The sequence below is a fragment of the Rhinopithecus bieti genome, unplaced genomic scaffold (genome assembly GCF_001698545.2).
Source record: "Rhinopithecus bieti isolate Rb0 unplaced genomic scaffold, ASM169854v2 scaffold_4658, whole genome shotgun sequence".
Lineage (NCBI taxonomy): Eukaryota > Metazoa > Chordata > Mammalia > Primates > Cercopithecidae > Rhinopithecus > Rhinopithecus bieti.
The window spans coordinates 1,394,350-1,416,784 of record NW_016804523.1 but is presented as its reverse complement, the minus strand read 5'-3'; the positions used below and the strand labels follow the sequence as shown (position 1 = coordinate 1,416,784).

Sequence of the window (22,435 nt, the reverse complement as noted above, 5' to 3'; positions counted from 1 at the left end):
TTGGCGCTACCCACCACCCGCCTCGGCTGCTCGGCCCCCGGCCCGCGAGGCTGCGTCCCCGACCCAGTCGGCGCCCCCTCCTCGCCCCGCGGGCTCGCGGCAACTCGGGCGGCGGGCCCGGCCCCTGCCCACCCCCAGCCCAGCCCAGCGCGCCGCACTGGGCAATGCTCCGTAGCCTGCCAGGTTGGGCTGCGAGGAGACAGTCGGCTTGGAGCCGGGAGGCGAGAAAGGGAGGGAGGCTCGGGCAGGGCGAGGAGGCGGCGGCGGCGGAGGGGCGGCGGGGCCGGAGCCGGGGGACGCGCCAGGGCCCGGCGGTGGGCGGGCGGGCGCGCGCTTGTCCGTGGGCCTCTCCGAGGACGCCACAGCGGAGACCCCCGCCCTCAGCTGAGGTAAGGAACCGCGCGGTGGGAGGGCGGGGAGCGGGAAAGGCTGGAGGCCGAGGAGGGGGCGGAGGCAGGAGGGAGGCGGGACTGGGTTGCACCGGGAGGGGCTGGGCGGCGGCTCTTTATGGCGGGGATGGGGGTGGGGCGCGGGAGCAGCAGTAAGTGAGCTGCACCGCTAACAAGATCTCACACACACAGACACACACACGCACCCGCACACACGCGCGCGCACACACACGCGCGTACACACTTGGTCTCCAGGCAGCGGCCGTCGCCGCATCCCCGGCAGCAGCTCCAGGCAAAGTGACAGGTAGGAAAAGGCATTTCGGGTCCCGCCCGAGGATGCTTCCTCCCGCCCTGGCCTGCAGGGCTTGTTTGCTTTCCGCGGGTGCGTCCCGGACGCGCGCGCGCGCACCCGGATGCCCAGCGGGGACCCCGTGCAGGTGCCGGTTGCGAGGCGCCCTGTGCGCGCGGGAGGCAGGGGACCCAGACGCCATCCCCCTTCCCCTGTAGTCATCGCCTGCTGGGTTTCCTCAGACTCTCTCCAGACCTTCACCCTCTTCTGGGCTAGAAATAGCTCGGCTCGACGTGTGTATGATTATTTTGGTTGGAAATAGTTGGCACCGTGCAACGCATGTAAATGTGTATGCATGTGGATCTTCTCGCCTCTTCTGGGGAAATCATAGAAATGATTGACCGTTTCCACTTAAAACAACACTGACAGGCTTAGCACTCATTGGGGGCAGGGTTCGGGCCTCCTAAAAGCCTATTAGTGAAGGAAATCCTTATTTTCAGAATTTTAAAGTTGCTTTTGCTTTAACCAGTTAGACTCTGTATAGTACAATACTTCTGAGTGTAGACTTCGTATTCATGGTACTGAATCGAAGTATGGAAATATGGAATTCTCTAATTTCCAAGTGTGTTTAAGTGCAACTTTATCTAGAATCATAAAACTAGCATTTTCCTAGAAACACAACTGCCCCACTATAGTTTCTATAAATATGGATATGTCTGAAAGATGACCCAACTCTTCTTTTTTTCCTCCTAACTTCTGTAGTAATTCTAGCTATTGTTCTAAAACATGTATTTGAAATTTAATTTTGGCTAGAATATTCAGGAAAGGTCTTTTTTTTTCCTTTTTACCATATATGTGATATGTAGTGGTCTATAATATTTAAGTTATATATATGTGGAGATAGCTGCTTAATAATTCTTTTTGTCTGACAATAGTGACATTCAAACATAGGCAGCTATATATCATTTAAAAATGATACTGAATTGCCCCTTTAAAGAGAAATCAGATTTATAATGTAAACATGACCAGGAAAAGCAACTGGTGACTTTACCTGGGGAGGCTCCAAGGAGGTTAAGAAAGTATCTGAACAATTGTGCTCTTCAGAATAGAAACATTGTGTGTGTGTAGGTGTGTGTGTGTGGGGGTAAAATTTTAACTTTATTCATTTATTGTTTTCAAGACTGCCATTTTCAGAAATGTGTGGTTGAACGGAGACCCTCATATTTTATACTCTTCAAATTTGGGTGGCCTCAGTTATAGAATCATACAGAAGATGAAAAGTCTAGCTCAGCAGGGGCACGAGGTGTAATCCCTCACTATCTGTGTTATGTAATCCAGAATGCTGTTTTTCGTAGGACAGTCTTGCATGATTCTCAGCTGGTGTATTGATCTATTATATCATCTTCCTTTTGAACTGTAGTAGTTTAATAAATGATTGCCATCTTTGGAGATCACCTGTTTTCATAAAAAATCACTTTTTGAAATGGCAAAACATTTTTATTGGCACTTTTATGAACATAAGACTTGCTGCCAGATGAGTAACCTTTTGAATGTGACATATTGTAACATAGCTAAAGGTACCACATATTAGCTTATGTACTACACTTCCTTCCAACTATATTATTACTCAACAATCAGAACTTAGTTTTGATGATATTACTACCCAGCTCTGAATTAATCGCTGTTGAAAATGCTGTTCTACAAGTAACTGTCAAAACAGAATTTCTGACTCCGTTTGATCACTGGGTGCACATTTAAATCTGTCGGAATAATTCTACCTTTATTTTGCAAATGCATACCCACGCAGAAAGCTTTGTTCTAAAATACTCTATTGGAAGTTTTATATTTGTATGCCTGAAAATGTGAGTGGTGTTAAACTGCTTACATGTCCTGGAATCGTGAGGCGGTGTGTTTTTGCCTTCTAAGATAAAGAAATACGGTAGTTGAAAAAGTGTTACAGGTTATCAAAACCTTTTGCAGAAAAGATTTTAAAATCTGTATCACCTCTGAAATATTTCAACCACAGCAAAGTCCATTCAGTGCCCGTAGCACAGCTAGTTTGCCTTTCCCAAGATTATACACAACTGACTTTAGATTAATGTATACTGCTGACTTTGGCAACATGGGACAGTTACATTTGGCAATTTCAATGAACATGGTATTTTCCTAAGATATCACTAACTTGATTTTGGGGTTTGATTTATTAAGAATTGAAATGCTTGCCTGATATTCATCTTTACCCCACCCTCTAAGTAAAATTGAGGTGAAAATGAGCTTCAGGGCTGCTGTGCTGTTTTCCTTGCGATCACATTAGCATGCTAATTTGTGAAAGGATGTAACAATATAAATGAAATTAGCTTCTGAGTTTAGTGTCTGAATTTTCTTCCCCAGTTTTTTAGATGCAGCTGGCAAACTCAAATAACAGAATTAATGAAAACATTTTGCAGGTTCAAAAAATTTAGTAATTAGCTGAGTTTGATTTTTTATTTTGAAATCTTGAGAGTAAATTTTATGTTTTCGGATTAGAGCACTTAGGTAATGTAAGAAAGATTTTGGATTTCTCATGTTCTGCACACTTAATAGTGAACTCAACGATTCTTGGGGAAGTATAAATTTTCTTTGAAACTTAAAATTATTTAGCAGACTGTGACTAAATTATTGTTTGTGATCTCTTATGATTTAAGGGTGAAACAGCATGTTGATTAGCACCAATGGCCCAGGTCTTTTAATAAACTGTCTTCCACAGTGAGTCCCTATAAAATCAAGAACTTCTGTATTTGATGTGCAAAATTAGGTCAAGGACTAATGGGGACGTTTTAATGATCACAGTTGGTATTTTATGTCCAGATTGAAGTTTTTAAAATAGTTGCTTTTCACCTCATAACATATGAATGTGTAGGCCATATTAGTGTCTGTCAAGGAGACTTATCTGCCTGTTGGGAAATAAATACAGCTTTTCATCGCTGGTGGGTGGCAGCAGTGACTTTCTGTGGTTTTGCTATTGGTTTTCAGATGTTAACTGTGTTTGCAAGGACATTGCTTAATTCTCAGTGCTGTCCATTCCACATTTTCCTATTTCCCTCTCATATTGGGGAAATGAATAACCTTGTGTAGCTCTTTCTTCTGTTCCTTAGTATCTGTTTGTTTAATAGTTTTGCTTTTCATAAAGCCTCACCCTTTAAAGTAGAAATACTTTCTTAAATTGTAATATTGTTTATATCATAATATCATTATGCCTTAGAATGATATAAAGGTTTTACATGTTCCTAGGCTGTGATTCTTTAGCTAACTGCCACCCAGTGGAGGCAGACCTGGGTGATTATGCATTACCGAGTGGATGAGTGCGACGTTTGCATTGTCTTGGTTGGAATTAAGCTTGCTTTGAAAATATCACCCTGGAATAACTTTTATTTGTAAGGCCCACTTCACTTCATTGCAACAACCACTCCCAAACCCCTTTTTCTGGGTGGAAGGGTGGAAAGAATCTGGGTGGAAGCTCACGCCTTTGGATGCTTTTCTATGCTGAAGGCGTTAACCCAAGTTTCTCTAGGAGATGAAAGTAATAATGCTGTACCTTTCAAATCTCAGCTAGGAGATCCTTATGTTCCAGGGAATGAATGACCAGTAGAGTCTCTCTTTTCCCTGCATGAACTTTGTCTACTTTTCCTTTCCTTTATTAAATCAAAATAGTTGAAATGGACATAAACCAGAAGGTTTTTCTCTGAACACCTCTCTTACTCACTACTTAGGAAACCTTCAATAAGAATGTCACACACCATGTGACCATAAGATAGTGTTATCTTCTCCCCTTTCCTGGGAGTCTCCTTCAAAGTTCAAAGGATCTGTTGGTGTGCCTAGGGCTGGGAAATTCCACCTCTAGCTATGGAAATACCCTTGGGCCAGGCAAATCATTGCTTTAAGATACATTGCCCTTCTTGTCCTCCTGAACAATTAAGCGTGTCTTTGGCTTCCAGACATGAGTGAATTGAAGTAGCCATTTCCTTAGAAACAGGAAGAAAAAAGCAACTTGAAGTAATTAATTGTAAGCGGCTCATCCAGGGAGAAGAGACCACAGACCTCTGATTTTACATTTGACATCTCCCTTTCTTCTCCAGAAAAGGAGTTCTTCATTTTAGGGCTAAGGATGCCCTTTGGTGGGTCCACGAATGTAGGTGGCAAATGAATTACATCTTTATATTCACTGACTTCCAAGTGACAATTGGGGCAGGTGTTAGAGTTACTACTAGATCTTGGCATTTAGTGGGTTGAAGAGAAACATATGTATTACTTCACATATCCCTTTAAAAAGTTATTTTGATAGTTATATTTCAATGAGATTGATTTCCATTGTACTTTTAAGTATTTAATTTTATATATTTAAACATATTATGCTGGACCAGGCATGCTGGCTCACATCTCTAATCCTAGCACTTCGGAAGGCTGAGGTAGGTGGATTACTTGAGGCCAGGAGTTTGAGACCAGCCTGGGTAACACAGTAAGATCAATTTATATAAAAAATACCGATAAAAAATTAGCTGACTGTGGTGCACATGTCTGTAAATCCTAACTACTTGGAAGGCTGAGGCAGGAGGATCGCTTGAGCCCAAGAGTTCAAGGTTATAGTAAGCTGTGATCGCATCAGTGCACTCCAGCCTGGGTGACAGAGTGAGACTCTATTAAAAAAATAATAATAAAATGAAAATATCATGTTGAGAAAGGTCTTTAAGATTTACCATATTGCAAAGGGCATTCATGACCCACACAAGGTGAAGATGATGTTTCCTCAAGAAATGCTTCCTCCCAGAGGCCCCTGGCTGGGTGGGTGTTTTCACTGTGGGTTTGCGTTGAGCAGTGGTTGCTGAGACCTTCAGGCATTGGAATCAGGCACTGATTTCCTGACAAATGCCCTGTTTTAGCTTGAATGCTGACAGATGCCCTCTTTTAGCTGTGTGACCCTGGGCATCCACTCTGAACCTCAGTTGCCCTATCTGTAAAACGAGGAGAATAACCCTATTGGGCAAAAGTGCTTGGTGCTGCACTGTGAATGATGCAGCATACTGTTACTGCTGCTACTACAGCTGCAAAGGATCCCAGGATCTTTGGGTATGCCCAGGTTTGGGAAATTCCACCTGTAGCTGTGGAAACACCCTTGGGCCAGGAAAATCATTCCTTTAAGATACATTGCCTTTCTTACGCTCCTGAACAATTAAAGCATATTTAACAAGTGCTAGTGCCCCTTCTCCTAATGGTACTACTAGTATTATGGCTCTCATCTTGTTCTCCTTCATAGGGGTAGATGGCATTGACCTTATCCATACAAACAGCCTGAGAAAATTCCTATAAAACTTACAAGGGACACTTACTTTGCCACTCTGCAAGTACAGAAAGTTTCAGTCAGCCCACAGGACCACCATGAAGTACCAGATCGTCCTTTGGACTTGCCAAGCCCAGTGACTGCATTTGGACAGAGGGACCTAATATTAACTCAGTCATAATAGCTTCAAAATTCTGTGACTTTGGTGTTTCGGAATATAATTCAGTGAGCCAGATGCTGTCCCCAGGGTATCTGTCTCCCAGCTAGGCTTTTTTTTTTCTAAAACAAAATAAAACAAAACAAAACAAAACAAAACAAAACATATAAGCCATTTAGGCCTGGAGGGAGAAAGACCTCCACTAGAAGAATTAGGGGTCTCTGGTGTTCAGGGGCAGTCATCATAGCTCTTGTTCTTCCATGGAGTTTCTCTGAGAGTACTCAACTTCTCTGCTTTACATAGTATTATAATAACAACAACAAAGTAAAACAACAGACATTTGTTGAGCACTTAAAATGTGCCACTTTATTTAATCCTTCTGACAGCCTTTTTGGGTGTGTCCTAGTAGCATCTCCAGTTTATATTTGGGGAAACTGAGGTTAGGAGACGTTAAGTTAATCATCCCAGGATGTTAAAGTTAGAATTGAGACTGAAACTGAGGTAGGCTGACATCAGAACTCCAACTTCTAACCACCATACTGTGTATTACTTGTCATTAAGCTGGTGCATGCTGCAGAAAGACTTGTTACCATAACAAGTTTTGTGATAATTATTTTAAGTGACTAGGCTGAGATATGACAAAAGCTTCTGGCAATCCTGCTGTGAATATGGAATTGGAATAAGAAGTTGAGGATAAAGCTGTGCGTTCTTATCTAATTCTAGGTACTTCTGTTTGTGCAGTTGCATGCCAGAAATCTGAGATAGGGAGAGTACTAAATGCTACTTTGTGGTAACCTAAACGGCCTTTAGTTTTCTGGAAGGCCGGTTTTTACCTGGTGAAGTTCCTCATGGTTTTAGTGAGGGTGTTGTATACTCTGATTCCTCCAAGGGCCAGGTAAGTGAAAGGCCCAAGTGTGGCTGACCAGGTGTCAGAGACCTTAGGGAGTGGTGAGGCTTGTGCCCATCCAGGGGCCCAATTGTGCCCCTTCCCATGGGGCAGCTACCACTCGGTTCTGACAAGTTTCTGCCAGGTGGGCCTAGGGCTCAGGATTACCAGTGCCTCTACATTTTCAAGAGAAGCATGAAATCCAGATTTATTTGGAGTCTTCTCATTTTAAAATATTTGGAAATAATTAACATGAAAAACAAACCTGTCAGCCCATGGTGTGGCCAAACAAAGCACATTTGTGGTTGGACCCAGGAGCTCCCATGTTGAGCCTTTTGTTAACTGTAAGTGCTTGGAAACACCGTGTACTAGAAAATGTCAGTAGTTTTTGTTTTGCCCTTTAATTTTTTTGGCTGTAAAATTTCTTAAAAAGGTTGTTATGGTCATTTATTTCCAGTGTACATAGATTTCAGATTCTGAATTTCTGCTTGTTTGTTCTTTCCCTATACCCCACTTTTTCAAGCTGTTGGCAAATTGCAAAGTTGGTGGGGGGAAGGACATGGTTTTTTCTCCTGTTTCATGATGCTCCTTTAAAATAAGAACACCTGGCTAGGTGCAATGGCTCACGCCTGTAATCCCATCACTCTGGGAGGCCGAGGAGGGTGGATCACTTGAAGTCAGGAGTTTGAGACTAGCCTGGCCAACATGGCAAAACCCTGTCTCTACTAAAAATACAAAAATTAGGCGGATGTGGTGGCAGGCGCCTGTAATCCTGCCTACTCGGGAGGCTGAGGCAGGAGAATTGCTCGAACCTCGGAGGCAGAGGCTGCAGTGAGCCGAGATCACACAATTGCCCTTCAGCCTGGGTGACAGAGTGAGACTCTGTCTCAATAAATAAATAAATAAATAAATAAGAACACCCAAGTGTAGAGAAATAGGATGACTTCATTTATGGAGACACAGAGGTTCCCTTGCCTGCCTCACTGATGTGAGCTCTAACCAGTCACAAGATGTCCCCCCTGCTATTTGGTAGTAGCTATATTTGTCCTGGAATATGGAATACAGATCTGTTTCTGCAGGCTAGTGTTTCAAGGTGCAGTCCACTTAACAGCCCTCATTTTCCTTGGTGCTTTTAAATGAGAGACCACACTGGATCAAATGAAAATGCAGTTCCTTCGGGATGTGTTTCTCTCATATCTGCCAAGACGCTATTATTGGACAAATCATCAAAGCCCTCTCTGGGATTTCTTATAATTTTTTTGTTTTCATTGTTTTTTTAAAATGATGTAAGTAATACATTAGTATGTTCCAATTGAAGTGATGATGCAGAAATATGGAAGCAAAATGCAAAGTACCCTTTTCCACGTACACCCATTCCCTGATATAGTCATTGGCAATAGTTTAGATAGCCTCTTTCCCTCCTTTTTTCTGTACATTTACATATATAAGTATATATACATGTCATTTTCTTATTACATAAACTGGATCATATTGTATACTTTTTTTCTGTGACTAACTTGCTTTTGTCCACTTAACTGTATGTCATGGAGAGCTTTCCATGTCAATATGTTAGTTATCTTGTTCTTTCTAACATTGCATAAAATTTGGTAGTATGGATGTACTGTACTTTATTTAATCATTCTTCTGTTGACACTATTGCACACTGAAAGATTCAAGATCTTTGTTCATAGGTCTTTGTGCACATGTGTGAGAAAATTTTTTTGTAGCTAAATTTCTAGAAATGGAACTATTTGGTCAAAAGCCTATGCACACTTCAAATTTTGACAGAGCACTGATGAATTGCCTTTAAAAAAGGTCTCCATGAAATTTGTGGAACCTCTGATGATGCAGCTGAACATAGCCTCTAATTGCATCATGTCCCATATTGTTACCTTGCTTTACTAATTCAGTTAGATTTCACTTGTATATGGCATAACAGGAAGTGATTTTAGAAATAGACTATGTCCTTAAAATCCCTTGAAAATGCAATTCTTAATCAAAACGAATTGATCAGTTCAGGGGCTAATGTAAAAACTCTTTAAGAAAGACGTATCTTGTAAATCAGAGTTGAAAATCTGTTTTCTGATCAATCTGGTGAGCTCTGAAACTCTAGACCCTTCCCAGCAGGAAAATGTCCATAAGCACCCTTTAATCTGTGGTTAGCGAAGTGAGGTGGTCCACAGCCAACACAGATAGATCAGATGTTAATACTGGCCTGGGAAAATTAATTTCATTGCTAAAAAATCCTATCCAGGTGTGTTTGTAGCTTTAGATTTTCAAATACTCATTATTTAAGAATCTCTTTTACTTTTTACTTAAAGAATGAGAAGATTAGGAGATAATGCTATTTAATAGTTTTATTTAATGGATACCTGAATTTAATGTCCATGACTCTTTTTTTTACATTTTATTTTATTTTATTTTCTCACACATGTGCACAAAGGGTCTTGCTCCATCGCTCAGGCTAGAGTGTAGTGGTGCCATCATGGCTCACTGCAGCCTCAACTTCCTGGGCTCAAGTGATTTTCCTGCCTCAGCCTCTCAAGTAGCTGTGACCACAGGCGCACACTATCACACCTGGCTATTTTTTTCTGTTTTTGTAGAGACAGGGTCTCGCTATGTTGTCCAGGCTGGTGTTGAACTCCTAGGCTCAAGCAGTCCTCCCACCTCAGCCTTCCAAAGTGTTGGGATTACAGGTGTGAGCCACTGTGCCTGGCCTGGCCATGTTTTTTAGAAATGATATGTAGATAATGGACTATATAAATTAGAAACTACACCTTTTCTTTTCTTTTCCTTTCCCTTTCCCTTCCCTTTTTTTTTTTTTTTTTTTTTTTTTTTTTTTTTTTGAGATGGAGTCTCACTCTGTTGCCCAAGCTGGAGTGCAGTGGTGCGATCTCAGCTCACTGCAACCTCTGCTTCCCTGGTTCAAGTGATTCTTCTGCCTCAGCCTCCCGAGTAGCTGGGATTACAGATGTGCACCACCAAGCCCAGCTAACTTTTGTATTTTTAGTAGAGATGGGGTTTCACCATGTTGGTTGGCCATGCTGGTCTCGAACTCCTGAGCTTAACTGATCCGCCCACCTCAGCCTCCTGAAGTGCTGGGATTATAGGTGTGAGCCACCATGCCTGGCCGCTACATCATGTTCTCTTTTAAAGAGATATTGGGAAAAATATTACAGGAAATCTAGGTCACTGATTGATTCCTGTTTTCAGAAGGGACTACTTTGATAACTGTAATTGTTATCAATAATATGAAGTGAATTATTTGTGAATTTTACAACATTATTTGAAAGACTGAGACTCAGTCGGGGTTAGTGAGTCTTGATTAGATAAATGACAGGAAAGTTAAATACTGTTTCTGTTTCCCAAAGATGGATTTAGTCCTTTCATCTGTTTCTCCAGATATTCATTTTTTAAGAAAAATTCTGGTTCGGTTGGCAGTGACATTCAGATTCTGATTGTATGCCTTCTGCATGTTTATTTTTACAACACACTGTGAATTGTAGAAATATGGTGGGACAGTCATATTTCCTTGGCATTGAAACCTTGCATATTCAAGAGAGTCTGTGCTAGGTTTTGCTCATGGAAATGTTATCGTGTTTCACAGTTTACAGACAATTTCCTTTGATAATGTCTGTGAAAGCACAGTGGAGGGCACCACCTGGTCACTCTTTCAACCTGTATCATTCAGGGCCCTGCTGGGGAGCAGATGGCATGTGTATGCCCAGTCCTTTGAGGAGGGCTTGTTAAAGGGACCCTTTGGAAGATGTGGGCAGGTGTAGGGAACACAATCAGGGTGAGTGCTAAAGAGAGACCCAGCAGTGATGGGGAGTTAGTCCTACTCTAAGGAAGGGGCAAGAAAGGCTGACAAGAGCTGTATCACTTTCTAGAGGGACCCTGTCAGCCTGTAATATCCCTCCAGGGAGACAGAGGGGAATATATATACCTTCCTCATTCTCTGCCTGTCTCCTAAATGTTGGCTGGTGCCTTCCATTAGCCGAACTCAGACAGAAACCAGAGGGCAGGAGAGAGGAGGATGAGGGTGGAAAAAGTAGGTGAATGGTCTGAGAAGGCCAGTTTCAGACCCCCACCCACTTGCCCTCTAGAACAGAGGTTTGCATGGTTGAGCAGTCAGTCCAGGGTAGAAAGCTTATGGTCTGGTTTTGTGGACAAAGAAAATAAAACTGCATCTACATTGATTAAATTGAAATTGAAATTGGGAATCTTCTACAATACCACATGGCTGGTATCAGTAAAATTTGTGGTAGGCCTTAGAGTAACATTAAATAAGTTTTTTTTAGTTCCCTTTGGAATGGATTTTGCTTTATGCTTCTCGGGAAATGCGTAGAATGGGAAATGTTGTGTGTTTATCTGGTTAACCAAAAATGTGGGCTTATAGATAGGACAGACAGAAGGATTCAAAGTCTCTTGACATGGAGTTGGATTCCTAAGATAGATATAATTCCTTTGCTTTTAATATTTTATAAAAAATATTTTATTTAAAATGTCAGTACCTGGGAGAAGAGACTAGGAGGAAATTAAGGTTATTAACTAATTTTCCTTCAAAGAAGTCAATTTAATGGAATCATTAGCATCACTGAGTAGAAATGAACAAGCTGTATTTCCCCATTTGTTCAGCATGGCAGTAAGATTCTGAAATTTCAGGCTCATTTATTCTCTCATTTTCTTGGCCCTGTTGTTTGAAAAGGTGAAGTCTGCTCTTTGGTTTGTGTACTTGTCCTGAATGAACAAGCAACGGAACTTAATTAGAACCATAAAATAATACTGCTATAAGGAATATCAGAGTTCATTTCTTCTTACCTCCAAGTTGCATGGAGTAAGAAACTGAGATACTGGTTATTAGGTTATTAGCAACTACTGCTTTGCAAGTTCTCAGAGTTGGTTACTCTGGAAAAGTCGTATCACCTCTCCATCCTGAAGGAATTGCACTAGATTAATTCATTTTTGCTTTTACCCTTATATATTCCTGAAGTCCTTGATTTCAAGGGTTTGGTTGTCCATTATACATTATTTTCATAGATTAGAGGCAGAGCTTCATGAGTACCTCTTTCATTACCTAGCCCTTAAAATGGTATTCTCTGGAGGTCTCTACATTGCTTTTGACTGTGTTCACTCTGTAAACTCTTTCTATATAAGATAACTCATTCACTTCTACCGTTTTTATAACCCTCAATTTACTGAAGACTCCTCTATCACTGACCTCTTGTTGGAGCTCCAGATATATCCTGTTGTCTGCTGGAGATCTTGACATTGAAGTCTATGGGGACTTTCAAATCAAAGTGTACAAAACAGGAGTCCTCAACTTCACTCCAAAATTGTGTCTCCTTCCGGTTTCTAAATCTTCATGAAACAAGCTGTCCGTCTGTTGAGTCTACCCCATCGATATCCTTCATTTTTGTTCACTTTTCTCCATTCCTATTGCCGCTAGCCTGAATTTATGTCCGCGTGATTTCGTGTCTTGATTGTTCCAAGAATTTTTTCATTCAGTCTCTCTATACTGTCTCTTTCTCATCTGTGCCTTCATGTGTGTCTTCTGTTGGCTATTCAGTGAACATCAGGTACTTTAACAGTGAGATCTTGCTCTCAGAAGTTTACAGTTTACTGGGGGAGACAAATAGACACTACTTTATAAGTTTACATCTTTGCCCATTGACTCCATTCTCCACACCAGCAAAAGTAATTTGCACAAAACAAATCTTATTATAGCATTACCTCTAAGATACTTCAACAGCTCCCTGTTGCTATCAGGATTAATTTGTCTTCCTAATTTGCCAAATGTAAGCCATCCACAGCCTGACCTCTGTGATGAAATTTTAACTCCTTTATATGCATCACTTATACTAGGCTGTGTTGAAATCCAAGAACATAAAGCTTGCTGCACTGTGGACACTGTGGCTTTGCACTCAATCCCCTTCTTCAACTGACTCCTACAGGCCTTTAGAGACTCCGTGCATTTGCCATCTTCCTATAAAGCCTGCTTTGATTTCCACTCCAGTCCAGGTTGGGTGCCCTACTTTAGTCCTCCTGTTGAATAGTTTGCAAATTTTAGCCACAGCATGACTCTTAGGAAATGGAACAATCTGGTGCATATTAGTGACTAAGTTGATGTCTCTTAAATGAATAAATAACTAAATGCCATTACTACAAAGTCTGCAGATTGGGTAAATTAGGAAAACAATCTGATGATTAAGCAAAAAAAAAAAAAAAAAAAAAAGCCAAAGTTTAGTATAAACTGAAGACATCTGCTGACCTACTAAAGAAAAAAGTATTTCATGATTATTTACACTGGTCATTGAAAACTAGCAGAATAATCAATTTGGAAATATGATAAATAATTTGAAAATTCTATATCCATTATTTCTGGTAACAGAAACCCTAATATTGTAATTAGTATACTAGATCCAGAGGAGACATTTCCCTCAAGATAGGTTATCATTTTTTTCCTGATAGGCACATACTCATATTGTTTTTCCTATTTTATGAGTTTGATTTTAATCATGTTATTCTCATTTTTCCTACAGTGTGTAGGAATTAGAAAATAAATTTCTTATTTCAAACATGGTTGGAAATTTAGGAAGACAATAATTTATTTAATCAGATTATTTTATTAAGTGGGACTCTTAGTAATTTAAAATGCTTTGTATTTATTTTCTTATAGCATTTTATTTTCAAAATGACCTGCAAGTACATCAATGCCAAACAGAGAAAGCAAGAAAGTCATTAATTAATTGAAGGGAAATATTCTGCTGAATATTGGTTTTGAAAGAACATCTTTTATAGTTCCAAAACCAGAAGGGAGCATTTTATTCATAGTGGTTTGAATCTTGTGAAAAGAGTGTCTTTGACAGTCTTCACCAGGCCCCTTCGCCAAGTGTTAATAGGACTTAAGAAATGTCTTTTCACAATTGGCTTCTTTTGTTTTCACAGATTTCTTTTAGCTTTGTGTTGAAAAGTGCTGTCTAAGTATGTTAATTATTAGATATATCATTATTCAGATTTCAATGCAGACAACATTTAGGAGGATTATAGTTTAGTTATTGCAGCTGTTCAGAAAACACTTCATGATAGCACTTGGAAATACAGATAGAGAATAAATATTTCCTTTTATTTAGAGACTTTTTGGACCTGTGAGGCCCTCTGAGAATCTTAAGCTTGGCCCCATTCTGTCCATTTTTCATTCTCTTTGAAAGAGTTTCAAAGTAACTGGTTAAAGTTTCTCCCCATCTGTCATAAGTAGCATAGAGGGATTTCTTGTGCAGCTACCAAAGGGAAATGAGGAAATTTAAAAGTGCAGATGATTTGGGTATTAATACATATCCTGGCAGTGACTCTGCTAGAATCAGGCTCTCCCAAACCATTTTGTTGTGTGCTAATTTTTATTTTCTCAGCTACAGTATTATAAATATGGCAGACCCACAGGTTTTCCATAAAGATTGATGATCAGGAGGAATCCACTCGTTAATTAAGAGCAGCAGATGCCTTCTGAAAACATTCTGGAAATGTTCTACATTATATTGAACCAAAGTGCTTCCAGCTTTGTTGGAAAGATTAAGGCAATAATTACATGGAAGGTATGCCTCATTTGTCAGCAGGTTTTTGGTCTAGAATATCGCAAGAGCAATTCCTATCCATTTCCTTCTAGAGGTGACAGCAGCCTTATCGCAGAAGGGTTATGGTGTAGGGAACATAAGTGCTTACCAATAACTGCTTCTTTTCCTCACACAGGATATGAGACACAGGGTATGAGACCCTCAGAGAGGAAGTCTCTTTCTCTACAAACACACACACACACACACACACACTCATACACACACACACACGCACTGCAGGTGTTTGAGTCACACTGTGGAATGGGATACATAAGAAATGGAGCCAGTTCTTTGACATTTTTGAGTCTTCACTGGATGGCTTTGCAGTATTTTAAAATGTTGAAACTTACCAGGATTCTTTAAGACCGGGCCCCTAACCCAGCATTTATTAGGCTTAAACAGTGTGCCCTGGGCCTTCAGAATACAATCCCATTTCATTGTCTCAGCAATTCTGCAGATTAGGTATAATTACCACCATTTGATACTAAGAAAACTGAGTGATTACAGCACTTACTCAGGGTCACATGGTTGATCAGATGTATAGACAAGTTTCAAAATAAGGTTGACCTGACCTGAATCTGTGACCGTACAGGCACAGAGGAAAGGCCATATGAGGACACGGACACGGGAGAAGGTAGCAGTCGTCAAGCCAAAGAGAGAGGTCTCAGGAGAAACCATGCTTGCTGGCACTGGCACCTTGATCTTGAACTTCTAGAACTGTGACAAAATAAATTTCTGTTGTTTAAACTAGCCAGTCTATGGTATTTTGTTATGGCAGTCCTAGAAACCTAATACAGTGGAGGGTTTCTTTTACAGGCAGATGAAAGCAGACCTTGGGATATAAAAACAAAGTATTATGGACCAATATATCAGAATAATAATTTTGGCATTTGAACACATGTTCCTAATTTCAAAAGGTGATTTTTGTCTTGAGTTGGTTTAGTTTATAGGATATTTGCTTTCACTGAGCTTTCATAAGAGTTAATTTGTTTACAGGCAGAGATGAGATAAATCATGTCTTTCTTTAGCCTGTTTCTTTATCTATTTCATTTTTCTATGTGAATTTCACATACTTCTGTAAGGAGTCTTATAATTAAAACATGTCATGTTAAATGAGCTCAAATCTTTTTCCATAATTAGGAACTTGAATCATTGCCTAATTTATAATTTGATAAGTAATGTGTATTTGTTGAATTTTTCTGCTATCAATGTAAGTCCTGGGGTAATTTTCTAAAACAAAATAAAAATGGTTTTGGCTTTGTTTTCCTAACATATTAACAGTAGTCTAGGAAATATTTTAATTTCTCTTTAGTTAGTTGGTGCTTTCTCTTTGTAATTTTTTTGTGTGGAGGATGAATTATCATAAGACTTTCATTAAGTACATTGTAGTGTTTTGCTTAATTTGGTGCCTGTCAGGAAAAAACCCGACAGCACAATGGAGGTGTTATGAATGAGTTAATTTATTTATTAATTTCCATCTAAATTTTTCACTAATGGAGAAATACAATATTTGTAGAATTGAGGTTATAAAACAGCAAACATAACTGCTGAATGATTTATATTCGGGACATTCTTTAATATAAAGATTGGCTATAAAGACATCTTGACTATAAAGCATGACATTGATTTGCTTTACATAAAAAAAAATATATTAAATTTTCTTCTTCACAATAGTATTACTTGAGTGAACTTTTTAAACAGTATAGTGCTATTTTATTAGTTAAGTAATGCATACATCTGATTAAGTGTGATATATTGTGTTTAAAATATTATTCAGAACCTAGCATAGCTACAGCATAGAATGAGGTCACAGAATAAAAGTTCGTCTCCTTTGTGTATGTGCGTGAACTTTCAGTGAGTCACATGAGCTGGTTTGGTCATTTGAGTTTATTTGAATACATTAGTTATGAGCTATTTAGCTCTTTCAAGCAGCATTATTCATTCTCAAATTTTAAATCAGATTTGTACAGTAGCTAGCACATAGTGGGCTTTTAAATGTGTCCTAAAACTAATATGTAAGACGAGGACATGGGCCACAAACTGTTATTTTACTTTCCTTCCTTATTTCATGGTTTTGTATATCTTATTTTGGATTTGTATGCATTCTGTTGTTTCTAAAATTAGTATCTAAGCAATGCATTTTTTAACATTAATTATCAAGTTTTGTCTTACTCTTAAATTTTGCCTTATATAAGGCAGCATTAGTGGGCATTATCTGCCTTGCTGACACCTACTTTCCTGGGGTGAAATATATTGACCTTGACGGTAACCTTGACATTTAAGATAGTTGACTAGACTCTGAAAAGAGAAAGACCAGCGTGATTGTAAATCACGCCTATTTGTATAACATCCTCAATTACATAATAAAAATAATCCACAAAATTGCCAAGATACTTGAACATATTATACGGGGATTGGTCTTAGCAGCACAGACTTACCCCTGGGTATTAGTTCATTTTCTGAAGAATCCTTCACCAAACTGAAAGTTGAGTTTACAGTCCTGAGAATGTGACGCCTCTTTAGTTATTGTAACCACAAAACAGTGGAATGGCTGTTTCTTCCTTTGAGCAGAATGATATGTTAAAATTCTTTTTTTGAGGGATGATTTCAAATGTGTTAACTATGTGGCTCAATTTGGATTATAAGAGATGATATAAATTAAATTATCACTGAATTTTTACCCTGCCTACCTCACTCACTTTGACCTTAAGATCTTACAAAGAGTGAGACAAAGCCATCATGATGAGAAAAAGTGATCATCTCAAACTTGTGTATGTAGATGAAAAAGGATATATGTTTCTGTGTGAGGATCCCATGTGGAAATACCTTTATAAAGTTACTCGCAAGTACATCATCGGTTTATTGGGAAGGAAATGAACATTTTTTTGAAGTGTCTTGTGAAGGTCAGGAACTCCACTAGGGACTCTCCTTTGGGAGGAAGTTTAGCAAAATAGTTGTGAACGTGTATGATGTGCATTGTGGGGTCCTCGCTTTGCTACTGAGAAGCCGAGTGACCTTGGTCAAGTCATTGACCTCCTCCTCCTCCTCATTGTTTTTTATATCTATCCTGTGAGATAGGTGGCAATATCCTCATTCTACAGATAAAGAGACTGAGGCCCATTTAAATAATTTGTTCAGGGCCATGTAACTAGCAAGTTGCAGCACCTCAGTCTGGAGTCAGACCCTGCTCAGGATTCTACTCTCTTCTACCCCTTCCATGTGGTCTTCCCCTCCTTGCAAGGCTGTCTTTGCCTAGTTACCAAGTTGATAGTTTTGATCAAATAGGTTGGTTGCTGTTATGTTGAATGAACTCAGATTAGGAGCACCGATCATAGGAAAAAGGTTCTGAAAAGGGAATTGGGAGAAGCGACTTATAGCTGGCCATTGCCCTAGCTGATTATGTGTTCATCAGCAAGTCATTTCACATCACCGGTTTCAGGGTACTTAGCTCTCTTAAATGAAGGGCTTAGGCTTGTAGAACTCTTTCTTTTATATTTACCCTTTTATCATCATGAAGTGTTTCTCTTTGTCTCTGGTAATCCTCTGTGTTGAAGTCTATTTTGTCTTATTAATATAGCCAGTTCAACTTTATTTCGCTTACATAATATTTTTCATCCTTCCAATCTGTTTGTGTGTTTCCATTTAAAATGTGTCTCTTTGTAGAGAGCATATAGTTGATTCTTGCTTTTAAAAAAATCCATTCTGATAATCTTTGCCATATAGATGGAATGTTTAGTCCATTTACATTTAAAGTTGTTGATATAATTATATTCTGTGGTTAACATTTTATGAAACATATTACATTTGCACTTTGATTTTTCTATATCTTCTCAGTTTTCTTTCAGACTTAACTTTATGGGAAAAAAGTCACAAGACTTATTTTATACTATACATAGGTTATATACTTAGTATAATTGGTTTGTTGAATGGGCCACACTTAGTAAGACATAAACAGAAAATAGCTTTATTCTCTCCTCTCCTGTACTTTGGATGATATTTTTTGGCACATCCTATAGTTTTTCAGTCATTTTACTGTATTGGAACAACCTAATTTTCAAATATTAGAAAAATGTAGTATTAAAAAAAAAACGTCCATTTTCCATCCAATTTATAGCTTCTCCCCTTTTCCATTCTTAGGCTTGAGCCCAGGCTTAGTGATTAGCAGTATGGAAGAAAAGGAATTCCTAGTTTAACTCTCCTCTCTTCATCTCCTACCAATGTCTGGCTCCTCCAGAGTTGGCACGGGGGACATAAAAGGGGCCAAGGCTGTTGCACTTAGCAGGTGCTGTTTGTTTTCAAGGACAGTTCTTTCTCATACACACCCTGGTGGATTTTTTTGGAGAGCCCTTGCAGGTCCATTGGCATCATGCCATTAATTTACTTTGAGCACTGCAATATCAGCTCCTCATATTCCAGTGGAAGATCACTGGAGTGTCTCTGTGCCCTTGTCCAGACAACCCACTCAGATGGAGGCTTTTCAGGATCATTCAAACTTGACAACCTTCCATAGTATTCACATGGTCCACAGAAAAACTCTCATCTTAACACCATCAGACCCTGAGGGCACAGCCTGCTTCTACTTCTACTGGGACTCTGTTGCCTTGCAGGTGGCATCAGCCAGCCAACCTGATACATATGCTATGGTTTCTTCACTGAAGCAGGCATCCAGACAGGGAATAGAATATCAGCCTCTGTCATTGCAGATAGACTCAATTTATTATGGCTTTTCTTTTTTTTTTTTTGCCTTTCTTATGAGGTGTTAGAGAGAAGGAAAGGGAACTGTTGAATTTTCTTTGAAGAGATTGCTGCAGTGCAGTTCTTCTCATACATAGACTCTGGAGGTGACCTTTGGACTGGCTTGGCCATGTGTAGCAAGTCCTGTGGACATATACAAGGACCTCATCACATCACCTTTGGCATTGAAACGTTAGCAGAAAATTGAAACATTAATTCCCATTCTCATCATTAGAAGAATTTAGAGATTACTGGCTTAATAGCAAGATGCACAGATAAGTGTTAAACCTTCAGCTACATTTATAATTCGTGAACTGCCACACTCTGTAAGCTTTTCCCTTCACAGTAATGAGAAATACTAAGTACCAAATAAATGCTTAATGAATCAAGTCATGGTGATTGCAGGATATTGGTCTCTGGGGAAGGTAAGGGTGACCAGTGTAATAAGAGGAATGAGGTTACTAATCTGCAAAATTCTTTACTGATTTGGTTAAACAATGGGTCACTTAAGTGGAAAAAAATAGAATTCAAAACTACTGTTAGCTTTGTCAAACTAGTTGGTCAGGTTGGCCTAGGTATATAAAACCTGAAACTGGATTGACAGGCACTTCTGCTGGAAATCTCTAAACAGTACAGATCATATAGGTATATTCATAAATGTGTATATATATGTAAATATATGTGTACTTTTATTGAGGAATGTATATATACTTCTGCATATATACACAGAATATAAATATGTATTTTATAGTACTAATATAACTGTCAGAGAAAGAAATGACATGATGTCATATAACATATAAAATATAAAAATATACTTGAAGAGTTGGCAAATAATAAATAGCACAGAGAAAGGAGAATGGTTTGAAACAAAAAACAGGTAATTTTCCCTAATATTTGGAGCAGAAATAGATGAATATGAAATGTATGTATCAGTTCATTAGTTAGCTTATTTCAAAGTACAAAATAACCTTAACAGATTTAATGTGATTTTGTACCAGAATTTATAGGTGACAATATGATAAGAAGTTATTTTAAAGTTATAAATTTAATTTTGACTAATTATCAATATATTTAAAAACATATTAACACGTGCTTTATCCTAATTAAAAGGAGATTATATCTCAGTAGTGTCTAAGATTTTTAAAAATAACTTTGTTACTTATAAAAGTAATATGTGATTATTTAAAAAATATCGGAAAATAACTTAAAAGCACAAAGAAGAAGGGAAGAAGGCAAAACTACCTTTAATCTAATTATAATAGGTGGTAACCAAGATAGGCCAGAACAAGAAACACCAGACTGCTTTTTGTTTATTGATACATTTTTTTCCATGAGTGACAAAAATTGGTCTTTTCATGGTAGAACATCCTTTGATCTATATTTAATTAGCTCATTTAATTTTCTGTTTAAAACCAATAACTCCTTTCATGGCTAGACTTTGTATGTAGGAAGTGGTTCTAAGATTGTGTCCAATATCATCAGACATCTGCTTAATATAACTCCTAAAACTTTATTTGTAGACTAGATATTTGTATAATATTTGGAGCCTTTGTCAGTTGTTAGGAATTACTTTAAGATGTGGAGAAAGAAATTAAGTTAACTGGTGAATAAGGAAGTATTTTCACACTTAATCCTGTTTTTAGTTCTAACCCTGGAATTGCTTATAGCAGTTAATGTGGACCTCAATATTTCATTTTCTAAATGGGCAGTGTCAGTATGATGGTGGGGTTAAATGCAAGGGAGATGCTTTTTTCCTCCTTTTCAAGGTATACTTTAAGCAAGGTAAGCATTCATAAACGAGTCCTAATTTACTAGAAAGCTTGAAGTTTTGGAGCAGAGATTTTCAAAGAAGTTGTATGCAGAGTTCTTTTTGGACTATGGTCTGATAGTGTCTTTGTGAAAGTATCTTCTTCCCATTTCTTTTGTTATGAAACCTGTTTTTTGAAATCATTGGCCTTTGGTGAACATTGAACACATTGAAAAACGGCTGTATAGGAGAAAAACTGTGTGTTACAGTGTTATTTAATTGAGAATATTATTTGTGTGTGTGTGTGTGTGTGCCTGTGTCTGTGTCATGGGAAAGTATTGAAATGATAGATTACTGAAACAAAAAGAAGGATTTGTTTATCTTTCCAAAGAGAATCGAGCCATTATTTGGGAAAAGACTCAACATCCTTTTACTAAATCATATTTTTTTCAAATATATGTGTGTGGCAAATCTTAAAATAATAGATAACTAACTAATAGAAAGGGGGAGGAAAAAAAATGGAAGCATGCTTTGTCACCCGATAACTATCCCAAAATAAGTTTGGCTTCTAACACATTTTTAGTGTTTTTTTTTTTTTCTTCAAATGGGTATTATATAGCTTCCGTGGTAGAAGTGAGGAGTTGCAGAATACTCCGTGTTATTAAAAAATCGCTGGAAAAGTTAACCTGAAATGGCAGAGTAAAGAAACTCATGTTTCAGCTAATATACTGCAGTAACGTTTGCATCTCTGCACGTTCATCACAGACTGTGCGCATATTGTGTATAAATAATTACCAAATGTTTCGGGGGTGGTGATTCTGTTTCTTCTCCATGAGAATTTATGAAGTTGTTAAATTCGGCTTCTTTGGAGTCATCACAGTTTATTTCACTGAGATGTTTACTGGATAAATATTTTCACAGAGGTTTTCATCAGCTTCAAAGAGGTAGTATTTATTCAATGCAAAGTGTTAGGAGTTGCAATATACATTGCAATATACATTCAATTTTTTTTTCTTTCAACGGTAGAGTTGTTTCTCTTTTTGGTTCAAATGAATTCATTATTTTAAACTGCTTCAATCAATTCGATATGTTGTATTCATAGACAGTGGGTTTTATTTGTAAGCCTCCCCAGAGACCAGGGTCCCCAGGGTCTTAGTGCCGCATGTTCTGTAAATGTGACAGGAGAGCTGGAATGTTTGTGCCATACATGGGAGAGGGCTGATTTCTGAGAGAAACTAATGCTGTTGACTCATAGGTTTCTTTTCATCATTTCTAGGTCATGCAAGTACACGGTAACTTTTAAAGT

The 22,435-nt window shown here is 38.7% G+C and overlaps 1 protein-coding gene across 7 annotated transcripts in view; it reads left to right on the top strand.

Annotated features, from left to right (window-relative positions):
• The first annotated feature begins 540 nt into the window (after positions 1 to 540).
• Positions 541 to 22,435, top strand: part of PLCB4 (phospholipase C beta 4) — a 425,441-nt gene continuing 403,546 nt past the window's right edge. For 6 of the 7 annotated variants that reach the window (XM_017868899.1, XM_017868893.1, XM_017868902.1 and 3 more), the window contains exon 1: positions 544 to 693. The gene's annotated coding sequence lies outside the window, so the exon portion shown is untranslated. Of the gene's footprint in view, positions 694 to 22,435 lie in introns of all 7 variants that reach the window. The other variant, XM_017868901.1, reaches the window with a different exon arrangement.